Consider the following 19,160-nt stretch of genomic DNA (forward strand, 5'->3'; position numbering starts at 1 on the left):
CTTCCCACCCACCCTCCGCTCCCACCCCATTCACCGCACTTTATTCCTTGAAAAGTGAGATGCTTGAATCTACCTGATTGTACTTCTCTGTTTCTGTTTCATGTAAACCCCTTTGGTCAATAGATTTAGCAAAAAATCTTACCACGGCAAGAGAACTGTAAGGCACCAACCATTGGAGTGTTCCTTGTGTTCCAAAACATTCACAAAGGCTTGAGGCTGGCCTCGGACACGTCCACTTTTCTCCCGACATTATTTCACTGCAGCACTCGTTTAAATGAAAAATTTGCTGCCGGACAAACAGAGAACAAGAAACAAAAAAGGAGAAAAGCGATCTTCCTTTGCATAAGTTTTCCTACCTGATGTTGCCTAGATTTCACACTTACCGCTACAGCGTGTCACTGTTGTCCTCTTCGATATTTACTTTAATAGCTCAGTGTCCCGGTACAAGCGTCAGTTTCGGTGCTGTGCATAATAGTGTGATACCTCACAACATGACGCACAGATGGCGAATATTTAGACGGGCAGGATGTGTTGCAAAGGGTGGAGAATATACAAGTGCCCCTTATTTGTGCAGTCAAAGTACCACTATTTTTAACAGGCATACGTACTGACAGGTCTCAGTTGCCGTTTCGATTGAAATAACTAATTATTGTAAAGTGTACTTCTCAAATATAAGTTTATGAGAGACCTCTTGTCGCTTATTGCTATTATTTTCTTCAGTTCAGTAGGAATGGTAAAAGCTTCACTTGTTCTTCGCACCCAGTATCCGCATTTATCTTAGCTGCTAAGTTAATCGTCAGGGCAAAAGCGGAATATCAAGTCAGAGTTGCTGGTACCGGAATCTGAGAGTGTAGTTCTCAGTCAAAACCCAGTTCAGACAAATAATCGCAATTACAGCATATCAGATTCCTCTGCTGCACTTAATCCAGCTACTGAATATGTAGCAAACACTACAGCTACCAGAAAACAATGTTTGCACGGTCTTGAAGGGCCTAGAATGGTTCACTGAATTAACTGAAAAGGGTGGACCACGCTTCATGACTCTCGGAATTTGCTGCGTTTCGAGAAGAAAAAAAAATGATCTAGCCAGAAGTATCGGGAGGCGAGACTTCTCCTTAGGCTCTGGGAGATAACACTACATTTCAGGTCTGTGGTGTCTCTCTCACAGATGATGAGACACAACCAGATTTTCAACACCACAGTCATACTCTGTCTAAGATTGTGCAAAGTGTGGTAAGTATGTGTAGCATTGGATAACGATCTTTCCTGGGGAACGCCAATTCCATTCATTAGAGATAGATTTTCGAGTTCTAAATTCATTCACGCACTCGGGAAGTTTAACTCAGTGTGCGCTCAGGCAAGGGAACTAATGGATGCATGTTCTTTTCTAGGTCCGATCCTTCTCGCATGCCACTATTTGTTTGACAGATTTCGTGCGCGAATACTGTCACCTGTTGACTGTCACAGGGTTCTTGAGAAAATGGAAATTGACCAGGAAAAATTAGTATTTCAGACAAACTGAAGATATTTCAGTGATATTTTTCCCCCCTGAGTAATACATGTGTTTTAGATGAGAAAGCATCCTCATCTGATATGGAACAATTTTTATTAGAACATGTGTAGAACAACACTACACCTAATGCAGTGGGAGGTGTTCACAAGTGTGTTGTTTCTAGAGCCCTGCATGGACACTAGCTCTGTCCTTAACATTCGGAGCGTGACGAATCTCTGCTGCCAACCGAGTAGCATACCAGATAGGAGGTGAGCCAGTCGTTCCTGCAAAGGAATGCTGAAGATCTGTAGTTCACAGCAAGTGTTGTTTGCTGATCAGGTGAGCTTCCAAAGAGACAGTATCCTATTTACCGTAATATGCATATATGGGCCGACGGTTCTACTTCGAGGGAGATAATACTAGCACACATCTAATATCAATATATCAACAGGTGCCAGACGGGAAAAGTCATGTTCTACAGAACACTTTGGATGGTGCTGAATCTCGTCACTTCCATCAAATCCTGTTACTTGAATTTACCATAGACTGAAACACTGAAAGCGAACTATATCCATGAAAGGGCAGCTGCCTATTTGCAACCTTTAGGAATAATACACTGCTCTGCTATAGCCAATATCTTGGCTGGCCCATTCTCCTGAACTTAACTCTGTGGACCTTTAGAAACAAGTGAAGACCTTGGTGTATGCAATCTCCATAATGATGAGTGTACACTTTGATAATGCGTGTTTACTGCCTGTGATATAATCCCAGAACGACTAGGCGTGTTGCAACCAATGCATTATTCCATGATACATACGGCGGAAGGCAGCCTATCAGTGGCTGCCAGTAGTGTTGGGCACATGTTGTGAAGACTAGTACACGAAAATGGTGATCATTCACAGTAGCAGTAGTAAACCATAAATCCAAAGATTTGAGGAATTACGAGCATTGTTTATAGGAAGTCTTTTTCTTCCCTTGTTGTATACTACATCCTCTATAACTATAGTAATCTTTTTAACAGACACTGTGTAGATTGAAGTCATTTGCCAGGACGATTTTATCAGCTACAGGAGATTTGTTTATACAAAATACTGCAGAGGCATCTAACTGCAAAATGTGAAAAACGTGTGGTAAGAAATTCACTCAGAGATGCTGTGTAATGCATTCAAATATATGAAATTTCAAGTCAAACACTTCCTCCCGATTGGACTTTTCAGAAAACAGCAAGGATGCGAAAACTTTAGAACAGGGCAGGTATCATGTTCATTTACTCACTTCTCCACAAAAAATGAAACTTGAAATTTCGAGCATTAGGTAAGGACTCATCTGCCCAACTAAATTACACAACAGGTGGTTTTGAAGTGGGTCGAAGATCTACTTGGTATTTACTCATTGTTAAATTATTCAGTTTTCTATTCACGTAGTCTACATAAACGGCATAGACTCACAGTAAGGGAGAAAACGTACATACACGGAGGTTGCAGCTCACCATACACAGAAGCATTGGAGGGGGGAGTGGGGAGGAAGGAGGGAAAAGCAGCCACGCAGAAAAGACTCTCTGAACAGTGGCCTGTCTTATGTCCAGTGCTTCTTTCTTTTTCTGTCCAAATTTTCGTAACAGTGATTATAATAAGATGGGTCAGTACTAAATTATGTGTTGTCTTATTTCATTTACGTAACGGATTCAAATGTTGTGGACTGACAAGCTACACTACATTTTTCTGTCCAAGTAGAGGGAAAACAGAATGTGATCAGTCATTTGTATAAATGAGGATGTACATTACATTTTTTAAACGACTATTTCAGAAAGCATTTCATGAAATAGTGTGTCATATTATCTGGGTGTGGTGTGACTAGACAACTCCTAATTATTCAGCCTTCTGAAGCTTATTAAGAACATTCAGAACGCCCAAGACTTTTTTTTTTTAATTTTTAGCTCTCTCTCGAATATATATACATATCAGTAGGAGAGTGATTGAAATAAAATATCATACTTATTTTTGTTATTAGATATCAATACACATCACTACAGCTACTTGCAAAGTTAAGGCTTAAATATAGTTTCACTAATAAAAAGCACATACAGATCAGCTGGATGCAGAAACTGATAGTAGCTTTCATTATACATATAAGTTAATTAAGAGTGTGTAATATTATCCAAAAGGATGCTCGTGACATGAAACCAAAGATTGCTGAAAAAGATCAGGAAGAAATATGGTGTAAAACTTAATCCTCAAAACTGAGCGTATTATGTGAACAAATATTTTACGAACGCTGAAATTTATCCGTCACACAATTTCACAAAGGTACAAAGTTAGTATCGCAGGCCACTGTATGCTGTGCAACTGTGTGCTAGCACTTGTGCCTATGCTACTTAGTATTGACAGTAGGAAGCCAGCGATATAGACGAGGGATTTTTGTTAAAGAAACTTGATGTGCATTGAATAGTGTATATAGTAAAAAGAAATATTTATATCCTGTCAAGAAAACAGAAAGGGGAGCATTGAGGAACATATAGCTAGTAGAGAAACCTATCTCAGATGAAGAAACTGTAAACACTGCAGTTGCAAAGCACTGTATAACATACTGTTACATGGTTACATTAACAATAGCACAGAATATAACACATAAGTTAATACAAGTGTGTTCACAAAAGTCAGCCACATTTTTATTCCTGCTGATTCGCCAGATACAGAGATTTAATACTTGTGCGTATGGTAGTACAAACATCAGCAACTATTAGCACAGCTACATAGAGGAATGGAGATATATCAACTTCTGCATAACAACCAAACATAAATTTTAAAGCTCTACACAATTCAGACTTTTGTAAACTATGTCCCAAATATAAGTTCTTCTGCTGTGTATGTTGATGCATTTCTTCAGTCTACAAAAAGTATAAAAACTACAAGCACCGGAAAAATTATGTCACATAATATAACACTAATTCACATTAATGCTAAAATTTTGAGACAGTGCATGCAAAGCAGAAGTTTTACTGGTTATAATCTGGCCAAATACAAAACATATTCTCAGACAGAAACTCTATATTCTCCATACTGCTGTTTTCTGCAGCTCTCTCTGCGCTGAGGTGTAACTGCATTCAGTTTCTTTTGCCTTTGTAGCTACTTGAAAAATATTACTGGTGTAGCACTGGATTCAGTTTCATCTTGCCATCGACCCTCACTTTCACCACCTGGTTATCAGCGAAATCATTATACAATAAAGAAGTGAAAGAAAACTTTTGTAACATAATATCATAACAACATGTATAGGCACAACAACACTGAAGACAGAAAGAAAGAGCAAGACAAAATCTGTAAATACATTAATGATAAACTGATGAACGCCATGTTAAATCAACTGGGATCACTAACTTCATGTCAGCCAATGGGGTGTTTGCCGCTGAGAAGAGTCTGTCCACATTTGATACATTGACCTATTTTTATTCTATGTTTACAAGAATATGGTGTGCTATAACACATTGCACATAGTCCATATAGATGCCAAATGTCATGTCTCACAGTGATACATATAATGCAATGCTCAATGAAGCCATCAACTCCTTTCTTCTTTCCTCATTCCGCAAATATACGAGCATACAACCTCCACCTTTCTACAAGTGGAAAATATGAAAGCAGCACAAAATGTCGTAGTTTCTGCATGTCTGCAGAATGAATTACAAATCGTCAAATACATATGACACAACAAATAAATGCGGTTACTTCAAAACAGTACTGAATTCATCACAACATTCGTTCATGTTTTCCGTGTTGAATCTCGCAGATGTAACATCTGTGCGAAAAGGCGTCTGAACTAAGTTCAAACATACACATATAGAATAACAACGTTTGTAACACTGGTCGTTTCCATTAATCCTCAAAACAATAATCTAACTTCGGAATGCGAAATGACTCGAGAGAGAGACCGGTGGCAGAAAATGGCGTCGCAGCTGATCAGCCAATCACACGCGATTTCACCTATGACCACTCTCTCTCTGCATACAAACTCTCTAGGCCACCTCTGTTGAAATTCAGATGTCTCGCATAATTACGCTATACGCACGTTCCCTTCAGTAGTTCAGTAGTTCAGTATCGCTACAGCGATATGCTCCAAGCTCACCTGTAACCTGACGCAAAACAGCGATCTTCTCAACAGTAACTGTTATTTATGTATTCAGATTTATCTCCATGGGCATTTTTCTTAAACAGCTTCAGTATTAAGGAATGCACATGAAGCGCTTTTGCAAGATAACAGCTCCCACCAACAACTCCCTCTGGGCAGAATGTTTCTGGCTGACCAGTAGAGGTTACCACGTGAAGTGACTGCGTCGGAATACAGGAACTAGATGATACAGTTACAAGTGCGAAGACAGAAAATACCAAAAGAAGTATACTGCTTTTTATGGAGCCTATTTAATTCCTTAAATTTCCAAATGACTCGACGTACATCTGTCAGGAAGGTTGATATACTACTGCACGTGGCTGGACCCTCTTTCTTCTGATAAACTTTCCCATTAAAAGTAAGCTGATTATGCGACTACATCATTTGAAAATGCTGGTAACTTCCAATTTTCTGAGACAGATACCCTTTTATATTTTACTAAATTTTTTAAAAAGATAGTAGAGTCTCCGAGTGTTTCTCCGTTTTCATTACAGGCGTTTATCCATATACGCCTTCTACAATTGGCGTTAGTACATTTCCTGTTCTAACACTTAGATCTCCCACAAAGAACATGTGGTTTTTATTCAAACTCTTAATCATCACATGTAATTATTTGTAAAAAGACCTGGAGGAGTCAATATTTCCTTATTGTGGGAGCATTAGTTCCTATTGTTATTTGAATTCCACTTGTAGCTATAATTCCTAGCTATAATTCCTACTAGTACAACGCGTTCATTTGCATTTCATTGTAAAGTGTTTAATTATATAGTTCTAGGATGTAGATGGCAACATTTTCACACCGTCTTTGTCCCTGCTTTCCCCGTTGCAGATCAAAGTATAGTTTTCTACATATTCATTTCTAGATGTTTTGCTCCTTGTTCCTGTAACTGATGGAAAATCTGTTTTACATTCTTTAAAATGTTTCAGCCACCCATTCGTAAACGCTACTGTCCACTGTGCTGCCTGTGTATCGCTCATTTTCACAAAGAATGTTCATAACTTGTAATTGTTTCTGTTTTACGATGAAGTCATTGTTCACTCCTTCATAATACCTGAAACAACTAAAGCTTCCTGTCACTAGAAGACAATTAGAGACCACTCGTACAATCTGAATGTGGTCCATCGCAAAAATCCACTCATGGTGGGAACGTCACTTTTGAGAAATGCGCATAACACTTTGAAGGTCGTGTCCAAGCTAACATACATGTCAGCCCGGAGGTTTTTCAGAACTGATCCTAAATTCCGCGGCCAATTCTAAAATACACACTTCTGGGGCCAATTAGTGGAAGGTTCTCCATAGTTTTGGGTAAGAAGGCTAGGAAACAGGTTTGGAAACCTTTGCCTGAGTGGGCGGTAAAGTGGAGCTTGATAGATTATAAACCCCCATGTTGAATTTTAGGGAATCTGTCTTTATGCTGTGGGCTAATAGGTATCGTAACTCAATCACAGTAGAGAAATATAACGTTATTTTTTAAAAATATCGTCTCTTGCGCCACTATGTAATAGCAAGACCTGCCTTCTTCTGGTAGTCTTTCCCATTGAATGTAAGGCAATTATGCTACAATATTACCTGCATAATGTCGGTAATTTCTGATATTTCGGAGGAAGACTCTTTTTAATACTGTACTAAGTTTTGAAAAAGCCAACGAAATTGCTGTGTATTTTTACGTTTTCACCACATACATTTCTCCAAATGTGCCCACTATTATTGGAATAGGTATGTTTCCAGTTCTGGCATTTTGATTTCCCTTGATGGAACTCTGATTTTTATACAAGGTGATCAACATGATCCGCAATAGGCTGTAAAACGCTTTCTAGTAGTAAATAATTCACTCATCTGGAGCATTAGCTGCTATTATTCTTGGGATTGACCTTGTACCTTTAATCCCTAATAATATAGTGCATTCTTTTTCATTTTATGGTCAAGTCTTTTATCTTACTTTTTTATTGCGACGTGGAGGCAACACCTTTAACTTACTTTTATCCTGCTTTACACCGCTGAACCATAGTACAGCCGTCAACATATTTAGGTCCAGATGTTTTGGGTTTCTCTGTAATTTCATAAGAATCTATTTCGTTTCCTGTCAAATGTTTAGCTAATTCGACTTCCCTGAGATCAATTCCCTAACGTACCAGGAGGAAGATTTCCTAGATTCATTAAACCATTGTCTCTTGCTCCTATTTCTCAGTCGTGTCGTATCCCAGTAATTCGTCTTGTTCCCGAGACTATTATGGGTGCTCCAACTACGTTTATTATGCCTCTGAGTGGAGTACTGGCCCATCGCTACCATAGGAATTTTCCCATTAGCGATAGTACCACCCATTCCATTGTCACCTGTCAGCTTATTTAGCGTCTACAATCTTTTTTTTTTTGTATTGTGGGTAGCAAACAAGTTCGTTGTGATATTGTAGCGATCAATGTTTAAACTCGTAAAATATTTTCTGCTTCATGGTAAGCCAGTGACGACGAGTTGTCAAACAAATTTGTGAATATATCAGATTTATTAATCGAATAGTCTATAAATACGGGTCAGCTGTGGAACTAATACTTACGTAAGATTCCCAGAAGTTCATGATGATTGAAATATCAAGATTTAAAGTGGAATTGATCATCTATGGGTAACAGGTCCAGCAGGAGAAATTTTCATGTTGAGATCGGGCGAGAACAGTGTAGAAAGGCCAAAGTAACATGTTTGGTCATTTCATGATACTAATTTAACTAACTGTACATGCGTATTTTCTCTGTGTTACTGGATACTGTGAAGATTAGGTTACTCTTGTGTCAATTGGTCAAAATTAGTGAATTCATAGATTACTGTGCAAGATTTTTTCCAGATGTTACTTGTCGCACGTACAGTCACAAACGACGACAAAGGGGATAGCTTTTCTTTCATTCTGTGAAGAACCCTGTCTCTATATCCACACATCTTTCTGCACAGATTCCGGACATAAATTTCTATAGCTGTAGTGGGTCCTCTTTCACAGTTTGTGAATACGTTTGATGATCAATAGGAAGTGTTGCATTCCACGTGAGCTATACGTGTGCTGCATATGTTCATCAGTTCGCGGTAAATGTCACGTAGTGTGAGTAGAAGGCTGGGATATCAAACCCACTCATTACTCAAAGTTTTAAACCGCATTTCGTCCATCTGCTAAGAGGACCATTATTATGCAAGTCATAAAACCTTTCCGTGAAATAACTCGCGGCTTGATGCCAACATCAGCCAATCTGTGCTCGAGAGTGCCGTCCCAGTGTAGCGGACACTGGCCACCAACTACTGACCGCCCCACACTGCACCTAATGTATGCGGTTTTGCACTCGAATTAGCATATAATTGCTGAATATCGCATACTATTTAGTACTATAGATACAAGCGTGAAATATCTTCGATAAAACGAGTGAACACAGTGCCGTTAGGCCTTTTCTCACGTAGCATATAACGTGAAGATTGTTGAAGTATGTAATTTATCATCACAGGGGAAACATAGGTGAAAAAGTAGGATCATGGGTGTGTTCGCGTCAATTTTTCTGCGTTTGTTGCCACTCAGTTGCTCCTGTTGCTACAAGTGTACATATTTATTGCGTTCTTTTGACGTTTCTCATTGCTTTTCGCATGACGAAAAATGTTGGATATTCGAAAGTTATGTGCTGCTTTGCTTAAGCGACAGAAAACGGTGTGGAGAACGGAAAAAACTGACGTGGAAACTTTGTTTATTTTAGACAGACTTTCGTCGTGAGCTTAGCGGGATACGTTGTGACTACTGAGTTTATCGCTCATAGGAACCTACTGGTTTCCCGTTAGCAATGTCATAAAGTCAGTTATACAACCCGTTTTCATCACTAAAGAATTTTGCTTAATGGTTGTTGCAGAAGAAGGGTTGAGGTACGTCTTCTGAAAGCCAAGAGCCTACTTCGTTGCCTATCCGTCTCATTTTGATCAGTAACCAGCTACTTTGGAATGTTGCGTGGTTGTGGTGGAAAAGGAAAGTTGTGGAAATGGGAGTAAGTTTCACTGGAAAGTTTATGTAAGTGATATGAGAGGTTTTCTTTATTTTAAAATACGTCTTTAGCGACGTGTTCATTTAAAAATAGATGTGTGCAGTTGCAAACCATAAGCACAAGTGAATTATTGCTTCATTATAAGCACCCCACAAATGCAAATTTGGTAAGCCACTATTGAATGTATTGATGTTATGGCCAATGTATGGCTACTGAAAGAACTAATAAAATATACATTACTGAGAACAGAGCTAACTTCCACGTAAAGGGATCTGAAATAAATTTTCCTTGGATAGACTACTTTCTGAGGATATTAGATCAAAGTGTTGCATACACAAGCTGTAATGCAGCTCTCATTACAAGAAATCTCTTGAATGAATGTAATGGAGTGAGGTCCCACTGTGATTTAAAAATCGCTAAGGTGTAGGTAGTTCGGAGCAAAAGAAAATGGAATAAAATTTACGCTATTACAATTTGTACCTACTGTATTAAGATATTTCTTGTATGGGGTGACATTTTCTTGTTTCATATTGTGATCAGTGGTATATAAATCAACTGTATACTAGCCTATGTGATGTTTTGAGTTGCAAAGAGCGCCTAGTGTAATATCACTTTCTCATTGTCTGTGGCGTAAGAAATACTGAACTGAACAAAACGCCAAAGTGAAATATAGCGCTACAAGCTGCAGTAAGTGAATTATTGATGAAGGTATTTGTTAGCAAAAAACTGAGACAAGCGTTAGTATAACAGTTCGGCTTTCGTGTGAGTATGACCTTGCAAGTTTTGCTGCGTAATGGAGGAGGAGTTGACACTAAAGTTGGAAATAGTAAACGTGAAGTTGTGATACTCGTAGGAACGTCAGCTCGACTTATTTCAGCAAAAGAGCGACTAGTCAGTCTTTCAATAGGATGTTGTAAATTTTATGACACTTCTCAAAGGATTTCACGGTAAAACTACGTAAATTGTGCTTCCCTGAGTGAGGAAGGTATAAAGAAGTCTGTGGGATGGCTGACAAACAGTAATCTTTCGCCGAAATCCAGGAGAGTTTTTAAGATGTGTTAGGGAACACTAGTGGGTTTGTTTCAGTGATCAAAAACTTCTGGACACCCCCAAAAACACACGGTTTTCGTATTAGGTAAATTGTGATGCCACCTACTGCCAGGTACTCGTTATCAGATATCTCAGTAGTCGTTAGACATCATGACAGAGCAGAATGGGGCGCTCTGTGTAAGTCCCGGACTTCGAACGTGGTCAGGTGATTGGGATTGGGTGTCACTTGTGTGGTACGTCTGCACGCGTCCGTTCCACACTTCTAAACATCCCTAGGTCCACTGTTTCCAGTGTGATAGTGAAGTGGAAACGTAAAGGGACACGTACGGCACAAAAGAGTGCAGCTCGACCTCGTCTGATGACTGACAAAGACCGCCGACAGTTAAAGAGGTTCGTAAAGTGTAATAGGCATACATATACACAGACGATCAGACAGGAATTCCATATTGCATCAGGATGCACTGAAAGTACTATTAGTTTGGCGAGGGTTGAGAAAAACGTGGATCCCATGGTCGAGCGGCTATTCATAATCCACACGTTACGCTGGTAAATGCAAACGACGCCTCGCTTGATGTAACGAGCGTAAACATTGGACAATTGAACAGTGGAAAAATGTTGTGTGGGATGACGAATCACGGTACACAATATGGCTCTCTGATGGCACGGTGTTGGTACGACGAATGACCAGTGAACGTCATTTGCCAGCGTGTGTAGCGTCAACAGTAAAATTCGTAGGCGGTGATGTAGTGACGTGGTCGTGTTTTTCATGGAGGGCGCTTGCACCCCTTTGTTTTTTTTTTTTTTTTTTTTTGCGTGGCACTGTCAAAGTACAGGCCTACATTGATTTGTTAAGCATCTTCTTCCTTTTCTACTATTGAAGAACAATTTGGGGATGGTAATTGCATCTTTCAACACGATCGAGTACCTGTTCATAATGAACTACATGTGGCGGAGTGGTTACACGACAATAGCATCCCTGTAGCGAACTGGCCTGCACAGAATCCTGACCTGAATTCTATAGAACACTTTTGGGATGTTTTGGAACACCAACTTCGAGTCAGGCCTCAGCGACCCGATCCCGTGGCGAAACGTGCCGCTCTTCGTTGGATCTTCTCTGTCTTCTCTATCAGTCCTACGTTATAGGAACCCCAGATATATGAGCAATACTCAAGAATCAACAAGCGCCTTTTAAGCCACTTGTTTTGCGGATGAGTTACATTTGATTAAGATTCTTCCGATGAATCAGTGTCTGCTATCTGCTTCTACAACTGTCTGTTTTACATGGTCATTCCACGTAAGGTCGCTCTGTATAGTTACGCCTAGACATTTTACGGCGGACGCTGTCTCCAGCTGTTAGTCATTAATAGTGTCGCTGTTAATTACGTATAATGACAGTTTGTCCACTCGAGGAATAGAGATTATCGAAGATTTTTGGCTGTTGCCGACAGAGATACTGACACGATATCGGTTCCCGGGATTCGAAGGCTTTTGAGATTGTTTTAAGTGTGAATTCAGATAGCAAATGAGAAATAATTATTTTTTCACACAATTTAATTAAAAACTAACATTTGTCGGATTTTTCCTTTAATTTTACAAACAAGTGTTTCTTCTCCTCAAGTTTCATGATTCTACGTGGAGGGGAATCACCCGATAAGTTTTAAGAGTGAGTTTGCAAGTATCAAAGTATTTAAAATGTATTAAATGGCCGTACCTTTTCATTGCACTGACCAAGAAGCTAAATATGTTTTTAACCACAAAATGACTCTAGACCTCAGTGCGTGACACAAATTTAAACTTGATACTTCAAACCGTTCCTCAGAAAAAGAGGACTCAACCGACGGACAGACGGTTAACAAATAACTTTGTTTAGTGTGTTGAGTTACAAACCAACAATTTCACAGTTTTTTCTATAGTTATAGTGGGATACCTTGCTTCTTCGAAAAAAGCATGTTTATTGGTCAATAAGTAGTACCATAAAGGCTGTAGTGTGTCGGCATACGTGCTGTAAATGGATGAATGTGGTGACTGCATTCACTTTGAAGCTAATGTCTACTACAGCGCAGGGAGTGCAGACTATAGTAAGTAACATAAACTTACTCTTGATGTATCTACCCGTTCCTGAGAAGAAGTGGCCTTAACAGGCAGAGGGGCAGAGAGACAGTATGATAACAAATGAATACTGTTTTTCTTTCTAAAATATGTTTGCAGATCAACATTTTTCGGCCTTTTCTACTGCCAAATTAAATACGAGATGTTGGGTCTTGGTTAGTAAGTTTGTAAGTAACAAAATGTATAGCATAAATGTCGGTGCTTCTCGTTGGCATTGACTTTAGATGCTTCACGATTCTACATCCACAAGGGAACGTAGATCTTAATACGTTAATATGTGACACCCATTTCAACATCATACCTCTACACATTCCAGAGAAAAAGGGTTTTCAGCAGTCAGACAAACAGGAAGCAGCAGTAGGACAACAGAGTTATTCTATAAGGGTCCCGATTTCACCGACTGAAGTAGGGAACCATAAAAGCAACACTGATGAACCTTTGCTCTTGTTCGTCCTTGTCATGAGTTTACTTTGGGATCAGTGATGTTTGGAACTACGACGACAACGAGCTCTCCATTATATTGAAGATAATAAAACAATTGATTATTACGGTTGTGGATTTGATACCCATATTACGGGAGATACAACTTCCGGAAGACGAAAACTGTATTTCGGGAAACAGACATTGCTGACGTGTTTACATTTTAACCCTGGCAGGGTGTTTGCGTAACCAGCCGAACATGGGTTTTAAGATCATTAGATGTTTTACGCTAATAGCCTCAGGAAATTATGTGTTTCAGTTGATCATTTCATCATCACAATGGATATTTCTCTTCAGGTAAATGTCGTAAAACATTTTAACTTCTCCTTCTCTGTACAAATGCAACACCTAGAAGTTTTAAAAAGAGGCGGTAATCTGACACCCTAAATGCGTTTAAAAATGATAGCGTATTTATAAGGGAGTGACAAACGATTGTGGAAGGGGAAATCAGGCAGATAGAACCCCATTTCCAAAATCGATGTTGATGCGTTTACGTCGTGAAACATAAGCTGTATTGGAAAACCGGTGTACGAAATCCGGTTTTGAATGCCTCATGCTAACGTTGTGCTTGCCATACTCAGCTGACTAATAAACAAGCAGCAGTAGTTTGAGTGTCGTTGACCTGACTCCTGCTGGAACGGCCGACACTTCTCACCTCAACTGAGGACCGCTGACGTCACTATATCCACCAACTGGCTGCCGCATCGTGAGCGTGTGGAAGAGGAGGGAGCGCAGCAGGTGATGCGCTGCTCCCCCAGCTGCGCTGGTCCTCCCTTCGGCAGACAGTTGGCGACCGTGGCTGGCCGCTGCCCTGAAACGTTGAGAAAAGTTAACACCAAGTGTCCTTTCTCCTGCATGACGCTTTGGGAAAGTCACTCCATACAGAAAGCGATTTTGACTAACTTGGTTCCAGATGATGTCGAAAAACGATAGAACGCTTGTCGAAATTGACAATCAACTAACTGCAGTTGTATTTCCTCTCATCAGTTGCAGCTAATAGCTAACCACTGTCTGGGAGGTAACTTTCCCAGTGATACAAGTGCACACTTTTCTTAAACTAACCAGACAAAGTTACATATCGAGAAATTTAACAAGGATATTACACTCTGCAAGGAGATCCATACTTGCCAGTTCTTAGCCACAACTCCGCAACCACTAACATTTCCAGCTCTTGGGGCCAAAGCATTCTCTTCAGAGTTTCACTTTGTAATTGAGGATGAAATCTGTAGCTGATAGATGACGTAATATGTTTTCATTTATTTATAATTCTAGAGTATGAAATTCAATTTTTACTGACAGCCATTCTAGAGTATGATATTCAAATTTTACTGACTGCCAGCCATATGTTAAGGATCAACTTCGCCCACAATCCATTCCGTACCCTAATTAATAAGCCACTTATTCCCATAGGGCGACCAAAATGAAGCTAACCGCTAGTGCTACAAAAGAGTATGAAGATAATTCATGCAAATACCAGTTATTGCCAAAAACTAGTAGTTCTTGTTAAATTTTATTATATTTGGATGGTGAATTTGTAGTTTATGCGTCGTCTGTCACTGCCTGCGAAAGACCAGAGTACCGTACTCTGTGCGCTGTCCAACGAAATTCTTAATAGCAGCGGAAGGAGTGCTTTCCGCATAATAATATCCGCTTTGCGCAAAATCGACGCGCTATACTCCGAGGAGCTCACGTGTGCCTCAAATTCCCTCCAAACATTTAATTAATGCTTAACTATTTTTTTAAGAGGAGAGACGATTTGTTCACAAAATCAGAAAGTAGTGTGAGAACGGGATTCCTGTTTAGCTGCCTGCACAAGTACTCATTGATGGACACACAAGAAGCGGTCAATTGTTTAGCAATAAGTAAGTAGTGTAGGGGATACTGGGTCACTACGAGACATCGACTTGGTCGGTGCACGCAAGGTCTGCTTTCCTTTGGCAGTCTAAATCATACACAGCTAAACGTGACATAATGAGGACAAAAGAGATGATACGGCGAAGAGCAGTGAGAAGGGAGACTTGTTCATAGCTTCTGCGAGAGTCCACTTCGTTCCAGCTGCACAGCCCCGTGTTCACATATGATACATCACACACAGATTTTAAAATTGAGGTCATTCTCTGCCTCTAATTGTGAAAAGTATTGTAGGCAAATGTAGCATTGCTGAACGATGTTTCGAGGTCGCTGCCAGGTCCATGGATTCGAGTTAGGTTTTAGTATTCTAAATTCAGTCATCATCTCAGCACGTTCAACTCAGTGTGCACTTATTCAAGCAAACTGATGGATGTCTGTCCTTCTGTGGGTCGGAATCTTCATTCTTATTGTTAAATCAGCAATCACTGATGGTTTACGTGGACGTTATTAATTTCCTCATCACCACTTCCATTGGTGCTCTTTGCACATTTGCCAAAATATTGTTATGCATAATTCACCTGTTATCTCTATTACAGTCGTCCCGTACGAATATCCATTTCGCAAATTTTTTTTGAATACTTCACATGGTCTTATGAGGAGGCATCTCTGGCCGTAGACGTCAGCGGGTTGAGGACTTGATAGCATTATGGGGAAATTCTTAAAACTCTGCCGTAACCTCACACACAGCAGTTATCCTCTCAAGAGTAGGCTGACATATACCTATTCAGAACCCTTTCCATGACGATTAATATTTAACACCTTCGAAACTAAGAAATAGAGACGAATCAGTTAAGCTCCTTCAGCTCGCGCCAGCTATGTGCACCGAGAAAAGTGTTTCGGGCTCAGTAGTGGGGAGTGAGAGAGAAGTGAGAGTGATGGAGTAGAACAACTCGACAGTGACATTATAGGCGGCAGAACACACGTTTAACATCTTAAATACAACCCATGCATGTAACTGTCTTGAATAATCGCGCCTATTACAAATGCGCAGACGATAGTGTATCTACTAAGTAAGTTTTAATATGTATTATTCGAATTTATGTATATTATTCTATTAAGGAGACTGCTGACTCTTACGATATTAAATTCTCTAGTGAGTGATGTTGTAGATGTAACTTTATTGTATCTTTATAAGTGGAAATTATAAAACATGGCCGACTTTGTTGCGTTGAGAGCTGTAAACTAGGGTGTTTCCTACAGTTTCACCTCAAGATATACTAACCTACCATCTTAACGCTACTTCTGTGCACGGACATCTATAGACTACATCAGGTGGGTGGACAATTAGAGACTGTGTACTCGGTCTAGATGCAGCAAAGGACAACGACGCCTCTACCACGTTCAGAATTCACAGTAGAAATACGGAGGCGGGCGCGTAATCTGCAGTAATACAGATTAGTAGTACACAGGACGCTTGTTGCTCCGCAAGTTGAATCATACTTCTTCTCAGTTGCAATTTATTTCTAAGCTGCGTGTACCGTTGGTATTCTATTGTCGTAGACTCACAAGTACGTTTACACAAAACTATCACAAATACATGAAAATAAAACCATGAAAACATACACTCCTGGAAATTGAAATAAGAGCACCGTGAATTCATTGTCCCAGGAAGGGGAAACTTTATTGACACATTCCTGGGGTCAGATACATCACATGATCACACTGACAGAACCACAGACACATAGACACAGGCAACAGAGCATGCACAATGTCGGCACTAGTACAGTGTATATCCACCTTTCACAGCAATGCAGGCTGCTATTCTCCCATGGAGACGATCGTAGAGATGCTGGATGTAGTCCTGTGGAACGGCTTGCCATGCCATTTCCACCTGGCGCCTCAGTTGGACCAGCGTTCGTGCTGGACGTGCAGACCGCGTGAGACGACGCTTCATCCAGTCCCAAACATGCTCAATGGGGGACAGATCCGGAGATCTTGCTGGCCAGGGTAGTTGACTTACACCTTCTAGAGCACGTTGGGTGGCACGGGATACATGCGGACGTGCATTGTCCTGTTGGAACAGCAAGTTCCCTTGCCGGTCTAGGAATGGTAGAACGATGGGTTCGATGACGGTTTGGATGTACCGTGCACTATTCAGTGTCCCCTCGACGATCACCAGTGGTGTACGGCCAGTGTAGGAGATCGCTCCCCACACCATGATGCCGGGCGTTGGCCCTATGTGCCTCGGTCGTATGCAGACCTGATTGTGGCGCTCACCTGCACGGCGCCAAACACGCATACGACCATCATTGGTCATTGGCACCAAGGCAGAAGCGACTCTCATCGCTGAAGACGACACGTCTCCATTCGTCCCTCCATTCACGCCTGTCGCGACACCACTGGAGGCGGGCTGCACGATGTTGGGGCGTGAGCGGAAGACGGCCTAACGGTGTGCGGGACGGTAGCCCAGCTTCATGGAGACGGTTGCGAATGGTCCTCGCCGATACCCCAGGAGCAACAGTGTCCCTAATTTGCTGGGAAGTGGCGGTGCGGTCCCCTACGGCACTGCGTAGGATCCTACGGTCTTGGCGTGCATCCGTGCGTCGCTGCGGTCCGGTCCCAGGTCGACGGGCACGTGCACCTTCCGCCGACCACTGGCGACAACATCGATGTACTGTGGAGACCTCACGCCCCACGTGTTGAGCAATTCGGCGGTACGTCCACCCGGCCTCCCGCATGCCCACTATACGCCCTCGCTCAAAGTCCGTCAACTGCACATACGGTTCACGTCCACGCTGTCGCGGCATGCTACCAGTGTTAAAGACTGCGATGGAGCTCCGTATGCCACGGCAAACTGGCTGACACTGACGGCGGCGGTGCACAAATGCTGCGCAGCTAGCGCCATTCAACGGCCAGCACCGCGGTTCCTGGTGTGTCCGCTGTGCCGTGCGTGTGATCATTGCTTGTACAGCCCTCTCACCGAGCGAGGTGGCGCAGTGGTTAGCACACTGGACTCGCATTCGGGAGGACGACGGTTCAATCCCGTCTCCGGCCATCCTGATTTAGGTTTTCCGTGATTTCCCTAAATCGCTTCAGGCAAATGCCGGGATGGCTCCTTTGAAAGGGCACGGCCGATTTCCTTCCCCATCCTTTCCTCACCCGAGCTTGCGCTCCGTCTCTAATGACCTCGTTGTCGACGGGACGTTAAACACTAATATCCTCCTCCTCTCCTCCTACAGCCCTCTCGCAGTGTCCGGAGCAAGTATGGTGGGTCTGACACACCGGTGTCAATGTGTTCTTTTTTCCATTTCCAGGAGTGTCTAATTCAACTCCTGTTTTCTAGGAAACTGAAGAGGTTCATAACTTACCTCCATTACAAAAGAGTACGACCTTAGGCCCTTTATTAATTGGAACCTTCTCAGTGTCTGAACAGTCTGTGTCGCTGAAAGACTAAAATTTTTGCTCACATTAACCTTTTATCGAGAAGAACGTAATTGACACTCGTAAGCATTCTGAGAAGCCGTTAACAACGAGAGAGACGCAAAAGTCATTGCAGATTCCGGACACTTTTCTAACGACAGACTAATTACTTGCAAAGTTTCAGGAAATGACGTTAAATGATGATTCTAGGAATATAATGGAATCCTCTCCGTATCGTTTCCATTCGAATCGTGAATACGCCGACATCAATCACAATGAGCACAAAGGTATTGAAACAGACATTCGTCCTGCGCTCCACGTTTGAATTCAGTAAGAAGAAATACTAATAACGGGTCAAATGAGATGTATCTTTGGTGTGCACTTCACTGTTATTTACAGAGTACACATGCAGATGTGAGCTGCTGTATTTGTTATCACTTTATCGCTTTTTAATACGAAGCAACAATTTATAGAGAAGATAGATCGTAACGTGGATGTATGACATATCGAGGAACAGAATGCGGCACTCGAAACTCAAATGAGATAGGTCTGGGACGATCTGTGTACTCTGCCGGAAACCGCACCATCCACAAT

This window comes from Schistocerca cancellata, chromosome 9 (assembly GCF_023864275.1).
Source record: "Schistocerca cancellata isolate TAMUIC-IGC-003103 chromosome 9, iqSchCanc2.1, whole genome shotgun sequence".
NCBI lineage: Eukaryota > Metazoa > Arthropoda > Insecta > Orthoptera > Acrididae > Schistocerca > Schistocerca cancellata.